The following is a 12,021-nucleotide window of genomic DNA, read 5'->3' as shown; positions in this document are numbered from 1 at the left end:
CCGTATTTATAAAATTAACGTTTTGACCGTTTTGCTACACCAAATTACTCCAAAATAACAGATACACACACTTGGGGTATTTGGAAGCCGTTGACTAAGTTTCAGGTCAAACTCATACCACGTCGGGGAGATATTTGCTTCACACACACACACACACGCACACACGCACACACACACACACACACACACACACACACACACACACACACACACACACACACACACACACACACACACACACACACACACAGGCCATCCTGAAATTATAGTACAGATAACATTTTACACATACATTTTTCATGCATTAGTCAACATGGAAAGTTAGGAAAGGGTTACAAAGGGTTAAATTTGTGGGAAGTGGAAGTCTATATAGAGAACCAATGGGAAAGTTTAGAATATGCTCCGACCCCACCCACTCATTAGCATGTACTTTAACAAGTGTTTCTCGTAAACATTTTTGCTTTCACAAGTAGTATTTGTAAAACTAGTGCAAATAGTGACATTTTGGGTCGTACTAGATATCTAGTTAACCATTTTGAGCCTCACTAGTTCACTAGTAAGAGTAAAATGACATGAACTAGTGTTACTAGTTGCCTTTTTGCTCTCAATAGTTAACGGGGGAATATTTAGAGCCTCACTAGTAAACAAGTAAACTGTGTAACTGCATTTTTAGTGATATTAGTGGACTGTGCGTGGGTCTTACGAGTTAACTAGTAAATATTTTGAGACTCACTAGTTAACAAGTAAGGTTAAAAATACTCAAACGAGTTTCACTAGTGGACATCTTGGCTCTAACTAGTTAACTAGTAAACATTTTGAGGTTCACTAGTCAACTAGTAAACACAAAATACATATTACTAGTTAACTAGTGGATATTTAACACCTTACTAGTTAACATGTCGGGATTTTTCTTATCTGCTAGTTTACTAATACATGTTTCAGTGTTCTTCTGGTATCATTATTCATGTAATGCTGCTGAACTGATTAAAAGCTATACTAACCTACTAATCCTGCCACATTCTACTCGTAAACTCGAGCAGTCAAAGACCTCACTAGTACATGAAACTGAGCTTTGATATCAAAGATATCTAATATATGCTCAATCGGCTTTCCATACTGCCCTTTCTTTTTATATTTTCCCTTTAATAAAGTGTTTCTTACCCTTCCTTAGGGAGGGCTGGTGATGGTCACAATTATGCAATAAAATAAATTCATTTATTTAATTGCAATAACAATTTATGCATTGCTGTCTTAGAAAGAATGCTTCTTGTAGTGTTGACCTTTGACAGCATGTGCAGACAAAAAGAAAAAAAAAATTCTAAATCCAAATATGTCCAGCAGAGGAAGCCATCCGGTTTTTAAAATGTCATATCCATACACAAACAGCAGAGGTTGCCAAAGTTTTTTTTATTTTATTTTATTTTTTGTTATTGTTAATTTAAAATACATATAATTAAATACCTGCTAAAGGGATAGTTGAATGTAAATAATTTCATATTTATTAATAATAATAATAATAATAATAATAATAATAATAATAATAATAATAATAATACGTGTTTAATATTAATAATATGTTTTCAATATTAATAATACTTTTTAATATTAATAATTTTTATAAAATGATGATGGCAAGGCTAAGTTATGATGAGGGCATAGACCAATAAAACCTTTTTTTATGTAAAGGGGAGGGGCTTAGTTATGGGGCGTGGCCGGTGGGCAAGGCTTAGGGTAATACATCAAGTTGATTGGCATTTTGACATAAAGGTGTACTAGTTTTGGATGAATCACATTAAAACCCTTCAGCTAGTCACAACCATTGCTAGGGGGTTGGATCAAAGTAATTCAAATGCACAGCCTTTGTTTCTGCCCACTCTGCTCGCTGCTCTGAAGTGACAAAAACTACAGAATGTTTGAAGACTGTTTTCTCCCTTAGTATACTTTAGAAAGTGACAACATTCAAACAGCCATATCTTCTTCAAATATTATTTGATTTTTATGTGTCTGAACCATTGGAACCATTCTTTTTAGCCTTTTGCTTTGAGGACAAAAATAAAGAAAATTATAAATGATTATAATCTTTAATAACATTACCAATAAGAAAAAGGTGTCATATCAATGCCTTTTTCACATCAGATTGGATCCAGTTGAAGTGCTACACTGCAGTCAGAGACCACCCACCATGATTGAACAATCATTTCGCAGTCCGAAAGTCAAGGCCATTTTTCTTCCAAAGTGTGGTTTCATCTTCCTGTGCTTGACTGGTTGTCTTATAATCTTCATACTTTGGTGGATGGACAATGTGGAGGTGAGACCCTTTTTAATTGTAGAATAGCATTCAGACTTTTTTAATCATTGGATGCACACTCGATGCCAATATAAGGATTAAAATGTTGCATGAAAAAATATATTACAACTTAAATGATCTTCTTATGCAATGAATATCCTCATTTTAAAAGATACTTGTCATGAATTATATTAGAAAACTATCAAAAGAACATATATAACACTGGAGGGATAGTCTGAATACTTTCTTTAAAAGTCTTTGTAGAGCAGCCAGGAGGTAAAAAAAGTCTAAGGCTTGAGTCAAGTGTTGTGACAAAATCTGAGACCCAAAAAAATTGCCAGCTCCAATGGCCTAAGCCACTATTGTCCATCAACGGCCAAAAATGGGCATTTTCGTTCATCAGGCTGCCAGATACGTAAATAAACAAGGTGGCGACACCTCCTGTCACTGTGGATTTTTTTTTTTGTTTTTATATATTTATCAGAGCAAAAAAACTTACAAAGTTGATGTAAGAACAGTGTGTGTCAATTTTAAAGAGGACAATAACTTCTTTCACAGTTTTGAGACTGCTTTGATTTATAATTTTACCAAATATAAATGTACTGAATGTCTTAACAGTAAAATACAGATGAACACAATATAATTTGAAGATATAAAACAAAGGTTGTTTTAATGAACAAGTTGACACATTTAAGGCGGATGAAAAAACATCTTAATTTTAAAAAAAAGTATAATTAAAACTGCCCTAATTGTATATGCCTTACACTCCGCAATTCGGGGTTCCAGAGAAATATTTTCGTGAAGGCTATAAAAGATATGGAAATAATAAATAGCACATAGTGACTGGTGAAGTGAGTGGGCACATTGTGATACCTTATTGCATTCTTACAGTTACTACAGTATTGCACATTATTACTACTGGTTAATGACAAGTACAGAGTCAGGAGATAGAGAACCCTTATTCATCCCACAGTGTGGGGGAATTTCAATGTCACAGCGCACAGTACAAAACAGGAATAAAAAAGGATAAACAAGATGAATAAGATAACAATATAAAAATCTGAAATATTAGGATTAAGTCAACTCTTTGTGCCTAAAATTGTTACCTGAGGCATAGGCTATAAAAACTATAATTGCACTTAAGTATATAAGTACCAAGAGTAAGTACAGCATGCCATTAGCAGTAGGTTCAGACTAAACTGTTTACAGTGATGCAGATTGTGTATGTCTGTGAAAACATTACTACAGTATTGCACAATATTTACTACAAAGATTAGTGACATGTATCGAGTCAGCTGTGTTAATTGTTTACTGTAATAATCAATGATAATTTGCAACTTTCACTTTTACTGAAGTTGCGGAAGTGATGTTGTTCCTTCTTCTTTTTAATGCTTTCTGGCATGCTGTATGCTAGGTTGCACAAAGCTGCCCCCTTGATGTCGTTCCCACATAACTTCCTCTGATTGGTTGATGAAAATCTAACAGGAAGGGGGCGTTCTTGAGTCAAACCGGGAACGCCCAGCTGCAGACAGACCTTTCTCGCCTAAGCTGGTAGAGTCACCTTTTTGAGCAGTCACCCTTTTTGTCACAATACCTGTCTACAGCTTGGGACATGAATGGCGGCCACTGTCTCTCATGAATTGTTCTCCTCCTGGCTGCTCTACAAGGACATAAAATAAAAGAACCCTATATATAGTGTTTTATATGATCTTTTAATAGAGCTTGCAATTAAAATTCAATACTGGTGTCCTATAAGGACACTTGTAACTGCATTATATTAATCAAAGCTATAGGGATGTCCAGATACAACTTTTTAATTTTCGATATGATACCGATATTGCAGCCTTGTGTATATGGCAGTTATTGATCCGATATCAGCGTGATATCCGATACATACTTTTATTCAATTTTTTTTTTCTCTCTCTCTTTTCTTTAATAAAATAAATAAATAATGACTTATTTTGTAGTGTGGAACGTGAGAAAAGGCTTGATCAAGTGCTCAAACAGAGAACAATAGTCAGCAAAAGTAGGTATGAGAAAAACTGACCCATTTATTATTAACCAATTGGTTATATAATTTCCAACATAATTTCTATACAATCTTCTACAATTGAATAAAATAAATAAAAAATGAATTGAAAAAAAATTGAAAAATAAATTAAAAAAATCGGAAAATCCGGAAATTTGAATCCGATATCCGATATTGGTTTTCAGACTAATATCGGACCAATATTCATAATCGATATCAGATCAGGACACCCCTACAAAGCTACATCAAAATCACTGCATCACTCTGTTTTCAGGTCCAGAAGACTGAGGATCCCCCATTCATCTCACAGCTTCTTCCCATCAACTAGAGCTTTTGTGCATTTCGACCAATCTCTCTTGAAGAGACTCTTGAAGAAGACAAAATTCTTAAATCCATTGCTCTGCCACAAACCCCAACCACAACATCGGATTATACTATTAAAAACACCACTGATCCAGGGTGTAGCAAGTTAGAATAGGGGATCAGCTGGAGGTCAGAATCATAATGAATGACTTCAAATGCCTTCCCAAGACCTCAGGAGGAGACGTCTTACTAGCTTCTGTCAAGAACCGGCATTTGAAAGCAGGTGTGAGCGGGAAGGTGGTGGATCATCTAAATGGCAGCTACACTGCTGTTTTCCCTTTAGTCTGGGAAGGAAAAGCTGAGATTGTGGTAAAATCTCTTGACAGTTCTGGAAATTTAGGGATTTATCTTAGTCAATCCAGTAATCCTTTACCCAATTTTCAGATGCAAGCCTGGCCCCTTTCGGGTCGGGTGAAACTTTCTGTGGGTATCTCTCCTTATTGGTGGAGTGAATGAGCTTGCGGGTGTGGTGGGCCTCAAGGGCATTGTGGGTGCTTTTAGGACCCTCGAGAGCCACTGCATGTGATCCCTCTGTCCATCTCCTTGCATCAGAGCCAGTAATAGCTAGGCCAGAACACTAATAAAGCTCCCCTGTGGGTTTGCTAGGCTTCACTAGGTCCTGGTGTGGGGGCTTGGTGTTTTGGGGGATCTGGATTGTGTGTGTTGTTCCAGAGGGTGCATTCTCACCGACAGACCCTAGAGCGGTAAACATGCTCTATGATTTATTTGCTCAGATAGTCCGCCTCGTTTGGACAAAGTCTAGAGCAGATCAAACAGGCAAATACTAGAGCGATTGTTGTTGCTCGTCTTGCAGCGTTTTCAAATAAAATCGAGAGCGATTAGGTGCGCTGTGATCACAACCAAGCTTATATGAATAATTCATTCTGAATTAAAACATATTATGTAACGGTGGCATATATGAGTGGGTTAAAGGATGATAGCCAGCACATTGTTAGTCACTGTTACCTGCAAGGAATAACTGAAGGACAGTAATTTTAAATCAGGCTTTAAAGGTTAGAATTTCAGAGGTGTTTATTAACTTACCAAGGAGTCAGTGGTGTGTTCTTGCAGTATGTTACCAACACTGCTGTGCATCAGAATGAATGAATCATGAGTTGAGTTTAAACATTAAAAGCTGAGTGAAACAGGTGAGTTTTGAGAAATGATTTGAAGGATGGGAGGTCGGTGCAGTTGCGGATGTGGCTTGGTAGGGAATTCCCTTAGGGTGGGGGCAGCTACAGAGAAAGCTCTGTCACCCCAGGTTCTGTGCTTGGTCCTGGGGACAGAGAGGAGGTTTGCATCTGATGAGCGGAGGCTGCGGGAGGGAGTATAGGGGTGGAGCAGATCTGTGAGGTAGGAGGGGGCCTGATTATTGAGGGCTTTGTAGGTGAGAAGGAGGAGTTTGAATTCGATGCGCTGAGGAACGGGGAGCCAATGGAGGTTTTGGAGGACAGGGGTGATGTTTTGATATCAGAAATACAGTTTGAATGTGTGAAGTGAGTTTTATGGGTGATAGACTTGGTGGAGATGTATAATTGGACGTCGTCAACGTAACAGTGAAAACGGAGATCATGACGACGAATAATTTACCGAGGGGGAGGAGGTAGATGGTGAAGAAGAGAGGACCAAGCACAGAGCCCTGGGGGACTCCTTGGGACAGGGGGGCAGTGGAGGAGGAGCAGTTGTTGATGAAGATAAATTGTTTTCTGTTAGTGAGGTAGGACTGTATCCTGGTGAGGGCATCGCCAGTGATATTGAGGAGGGATTTTAAGCGGGAAAGTAGGATGGAGTGGTTGATGATGTCGAAAGCAGCAGTGAGATCAAGAAGAACCAGAATTGAGAGTAGGCCGGAGTCAGATGAGAGGAGGAGATCGTTAGTGACTTTGACGAGGGCTGTTTTAGTGCTGTGTTTAGTCCAGATTGAAATTGTTCGAAAAGGTGATTATTGTTGAGATGAGATGTGATTTGTGAGGCAACAACGCGTTCTAGAACTTTTGACAGGAAGGGGAGGTTGGAGATGTGTCAGAAGTTGCTCATGATGTCGGGGTTGAGACCAGGTTTCTTGATGACGAGGGTTACGGCAGCCAGTTTCAGTGATGAAGGGACGGAGGGAAAGGTGAGGGAGGAGTTGATGATTTTTGAGATGAGATGGGAGGTGGTGGGGAAACAGTGCTTAACAAAGGTGGATGGGACAGGGTCAAGTACGCAGGTAGAGGTTTTCATGGTGGAGAGTTGAACTGTCCACTCAGTTCAACTGAGTGGACAGGTGTGAATTTGGAAAGAGAACAAGTGATAAGAGGGGCGGAGGCACGTCAGGAGTCAGCGGGAGTGAGAGAAATATTTAAGGAACTGTAGAAGGTGTTAATTTTTGATTGGAAGAATGATAGGAAGGAGTTGCATTTGTCTGTGTTAAATAATTGGGAAATGTTGTCACAGGGTTTGAGGAGTTTGTTGTCGGTGGAGAAGAGAGCCTTTTGGTTATTGGAACTGTTGTGGATGAGGTTAGAGTAGTAGTTAGAGCGGGCGGTGTTCACGGCAGTTTTATATAGTTGAAGGTGATCGGAGTAGGCTAGGAGATGGACTGTTAAACCGTCCATGGTGATAGCCAGATGATCGGAGATGCAGAGGTCAGTACTGGAAAGTTGCTGGATGGTGAGACCGGTGGAGCAGACTAAATCTAGGGTGCGGCCATGGGTTTGTGTGGGGAAGTTTACTTGCTGAGTGATGTTCTGGCAGTCCAGTAGAGCAAGGAATTCAGAGGCATGGGGGCAGTTGATGTTGTCCAGATGAAAGTTGAAATCGCCGAGGAGGAGAATGGAAGGTGAGATGGGTGAGAGCTGTGTGATAAAATCAGATAGATTGGGGAAAAAGGATGGGTTGGGTTTAGGAGGGCGGTAAATGACTGCAATGACGAGGGAGGAAGGACCGGGGAGTTTGAAGGTGATGTGTTCGAATGACTGAAAGGATGTTGTGGATATGGTGCTGATGTTGAGGGCTTTTTTATGGACTGAGGCTACGCCACCGCCCCGGCCAGTGAGACGGGGCTGTTCAATGTAAGTGTAACCAGGGGGAGTAGCTTGGTTTAGTGAGAAATAGTCCAGAGGTTTATGCCAGGTTTCAGTGATGCAGAGGAAGTCCAGGTTATTGTCAGTTATGAATTCATGTAGGATGAGTGCTTTATTGTTCAGTGAACGAGTGTTAAGGAGAGCCAGTTTCAGTATTTTCAGCACTGAGGGTGGCTGTGAGGAACAAGGGAGTGGACAGAGAATGGGATTGGGCGTTTTATGCGTTTAGTGTCATTTTTGTAGGGTTTAGGGGGCCTGGCTGTGATTATGGACTGAATGAGAAAGGTGTGAGCAGAAGAATTTAGTAACGGGTGGAGCCTGTAGGGGGAGCTGTGGCAGGAGGAGGCACTTTGGTGGGGCAAAGTAGAGTAAGGTGAAGGAGACGGTGTGTGTTTTGTAAATAGTCAATCATGTGGGAAATGCTGGATGGTGTGCTGAAGATTGGCTGTTAAAATACTACTGCCCAGTTTATTAAGGTGAAAACCATCAGGATTAAAAAATGATGTCCGACCCCAGAAAAGATTAAAATTGTCAATGTAGCCCACATGTTGAGCTCTGCAGGTTTTTTGGAGCCAGGTATGGAGGCTGAGGATGTGGCTGAAAATTCCCATTCCGCAGTGGGGAGAGTGGGCCGCTGATGAATATGGATTTACCACAGGTGGAGAGATAGTGAAGGAGTTTGGTAAAGTGTGTTTTGGTGATTTCTGACTGCCGACGGGATGCATCAACGCAGCCGACGTGGACAATGATTCTATGGACAGACGGTGGTAGTGAGTGAAGAAGACTGGGAAGTTTATCGAGGATGACAGGGACGGTGGCGCCAGGAAAACAGTGTGTGACTGCATTGAAGAAGCGGATGTTCCGTGTAATGGAGTCACCCACAATTAGAATGGTCGGGGGTAAAAGTGGGTGAAGTGGGGTTGCCAGAATGGGTGACGGAGGAGTTGGAGATATTGAAGGCGACGGTGAGACCGGAGGAGAAGAGCAGGCAGGGAAGTCATGTGTGCACTGCGGGGCCGGAGTGAACTGAGGCACGGAAAGGCAGTGAGCCACAGAGGAAGAGGAAAGCTCAGGATTTACTGAAGGAGGGATCGAAGGAGGGGATTTGGACTGCATAGTGGATGGCGCAGCAAGAAAAGGGAATTCCGATAGATTGAGGATATCAAATTTGTTTTCATGCTGGATTTTGTGATGCGGTGTGTGAGGCGGACGTGTGTTTCTCCTGCTGTGCGGGACCAGGGACCACGGCAGATGGTCACGTGGAGTGGAGATGAACTTGGGTTTGGCCCCGAGCCGGGTCCAGGTGTCATCAGGATTTGAAGGCGGGGCAAGTGGACTCCAGTCGTTGGACCAGGAGCGGTGGTGTCCGGAGGCGAAGCGGCCCCAGTGGCAGTGACGGCACAGAACCGGTGAAAGACGGAGACCCTGGTTGCCCGGTACCAAAGATGACTGTGTCCATTTGCTGCTCGGCTTCACGGATCCGATGCAATGTGGATGTACGATGTTCCAGCTCTGCGATCTTCTCAGCGAGGCGAGTGCAGCTATGGCAGCCAGAGGTGAGTGGAGCCATATATTGTTTGCAGTGGATGAGAGACAGAGAAAAACAGATGGCCAGTACAGGCCTAAAAAAGTTTTAAAATGTGACATGGTGAAATGGCTGGCATGCCGTGACAATAGGTGAGCAGAGAGAGCACGGGACTTACACGCAGGGGCTCCTAACCAGAGCCCACAACGTTGAGATAGAGTTGCTTCTCAGAGTAAGCACAGGACAGGGTGAACAGCAGCTGGACTTACCGGCGAGGGCCCAACAAGTGGGCCCGGTGCGAAGTTGGGTGATACAGAAAGTGTTGGTGCTCAAAGTTGAAGTGCGTTTAAAGTGTCACACGCATCTTACAGACTCTGTTTTGTGTGTGCTCAACAAGCACACTTGAAACCAGGGTTGGGGTCAGGGGCGGATCTAGAAAAAAATCATTTAGATGGCAAGAGGAAAGGAATTTTTTAGAGGTGGCAACATATAGCAGACGTACAGGGCGACCGTGGCTCGGGTGGTAGTGGGTCGTCTTCTGATCGAGAGGTTGGGGGTTCGATCCCAGTACCTGACTATGTGTCGAAGTGTCCTTGGACAAGACACTGACCCTAAGTTGCTCCCAGTGGTCGATTAGCGCCTTGCATGGCAGTCCTGTCCCACTGGTGTGTGAATGTGAAAGTGATTGGGTGAATGAGCTGATATGTAAAGCGCTTTGAGACTGCTTCAGTGTGGTGATAAAGCGCTATATAAAATCAAGTCCAGTCCATTTACGTATATAAAGCATACTGAATTATAGTGCTGGGTATCGCCAGGTACCTTGCGATGCGATATATCACAATAATTTTTTTTTGCCCGCAATAACGATATTATCGCAATAATCAATATATCACAGAAAAATTAATCCACGATACATCACAATAACTGTCACTGAAGAAATTCAGAATGTATCTATGCACTGAATCCATTTCACAGGAATTACAAAACATTGTCAATCAATTTCACATGAATGACAGCCAAGTAAAACAAAGTGTATACTGCACATTGGCTCTTCTTAACACACACTGACCACAACTAGTCCAATGTCCTTGTGTTATGTTTAGATTTTTAAGGAAAGTCTGATACAAAATATTGCTCCACCAAAATATTGTTAATGTTAGTGCAAATTAATTTAAATCATTAAAAACAATGTGAATGCAGAAAATACTAATTTCAGTGCTAGTATCATCAACTTCTCTGTAAACATGGACACATATCAGTGCTGCTTAACTCATTCAGTGCCAGCCATTTTCAGAATTTCTACATTCCTTAGTGCCAGCCGTTTAAAAGCATTTTGACTGATTTTTAAAGACCCACTAAATATTTTGTACTATGACAATCTGAAATCTGACACCAGACTCTGAAAGATTAAAGTCTCTACTTTCATCAAAAAATTATTTCTAGCTTGTTTAGTTCTTCCGTAATTAGCAGTTGAAGAGATCTTACACAAATCGCCAGTTTCAGAGCAAAAAGCTGAGAAAACAGGCATTTTCTAAAAAAAAAAGATCGGTCAGTGACGTTGAAGCATTTTTTTATTTATTTATTTTTTTCACTTTATTGAAAACTATAACATTGTTATCTGGCCCACAGTTTGTTTTGCTTACTGTATTTTGTATCCCTGGTTCTGCCTGAAACCCAAAAACCTGAGCTGTAATACCAGGATCGAACATTCCAAAGGTGGATATCTTCACCCTCTCACAAGCCAGGAGAACAAGCTTTTTAAAAAGTGAGTATCATGTTTTCAGTTTAGTTAAAGACTACATAATTTGTGATTGTGATGTTGAGATATTTGACGCACCATGGCAAATCCACGAACAAGTCAACATGAGAGAAATGGAGAAAAGGCACATAAACTTTTATTTCCTGAAAATTGTGATTTCCTTTTATTTGCTAAATATGCTAGTTGAAGACAAAAAGAAAGCACTCCATGTTTAAACAAGAAAAGTCTTGAATGTTTTAAAACGTTAAAACGATTTGTTTTAGAGCAAGGAGACTTCCGTTTTTCAGGGGAAGGGAAGTCCACAGCTGACAAACATTCTTTGGCTATTGTTATTAGTTTCGGCCAATAAACCGGCCGTTAAAGTAAAACACGTGGCTAGCTAAGCATCTATTCTGATTAGGAGTCGGACAAACTCTGCTGCAGGGAGTGTGTTTTTATCATAGCAGCAGCAGAGTTAATTCACAACTACAGTTTAGCTGGTGGAAATACTCACCAGGATTTGCTGGCTGCAGGAACACAAATAGCTTTCTTTCCCTCTTTATTTCTTTTCTGACCACAGAAATACTCAATTTCACACATATTCCATTATTTCTCTACTGCAGCAGCACATTGACTCAAACAAGATAATCACACATCAGCTCATCCGAGGAAATGCGAGAAATAGAGTTTGGCTCCTTAAAATGAAAGAGTTTTTGAATGAATGATCCCACTGCGCTTTGATTAAACACAAATGAAGACAAAGACATTAACTGTGGATGTGAATCATATTTAACTGATTGAAACATCTATTGACGACCAATGCTGTTGGGTTAATGCAAAGTAATACAAATGTACAGCTACTGTTATTTCCCACCAGCTGGCTGCTCAGGTAGGTGAGAAACCCACAGAAACGTTGAGGCCTGATTTCTTAAAATATTTTGGAGACTGTCAACATTCAAATTCGCATATCTTCTTGAAATATTATTTGGTATCCATGTGTGTGACATTATTAGA

Source organism: Gouania willdenowi, chromosome 6, assembly GCF_900634775.1.
Source record: "Gouania willdenowi chromosome 6, fGouWil2.1, whole genome shotgun sequence".
Taxonomy (NCBI): Eukaryota; Metazoa; Chordata; class Actinopteri; order Blenniiformes; family Gobiesocidae; genus Gouania; species Gouania willdenowi.
This window is presented reverse-complemented; position numbering follows the sequence as displayed.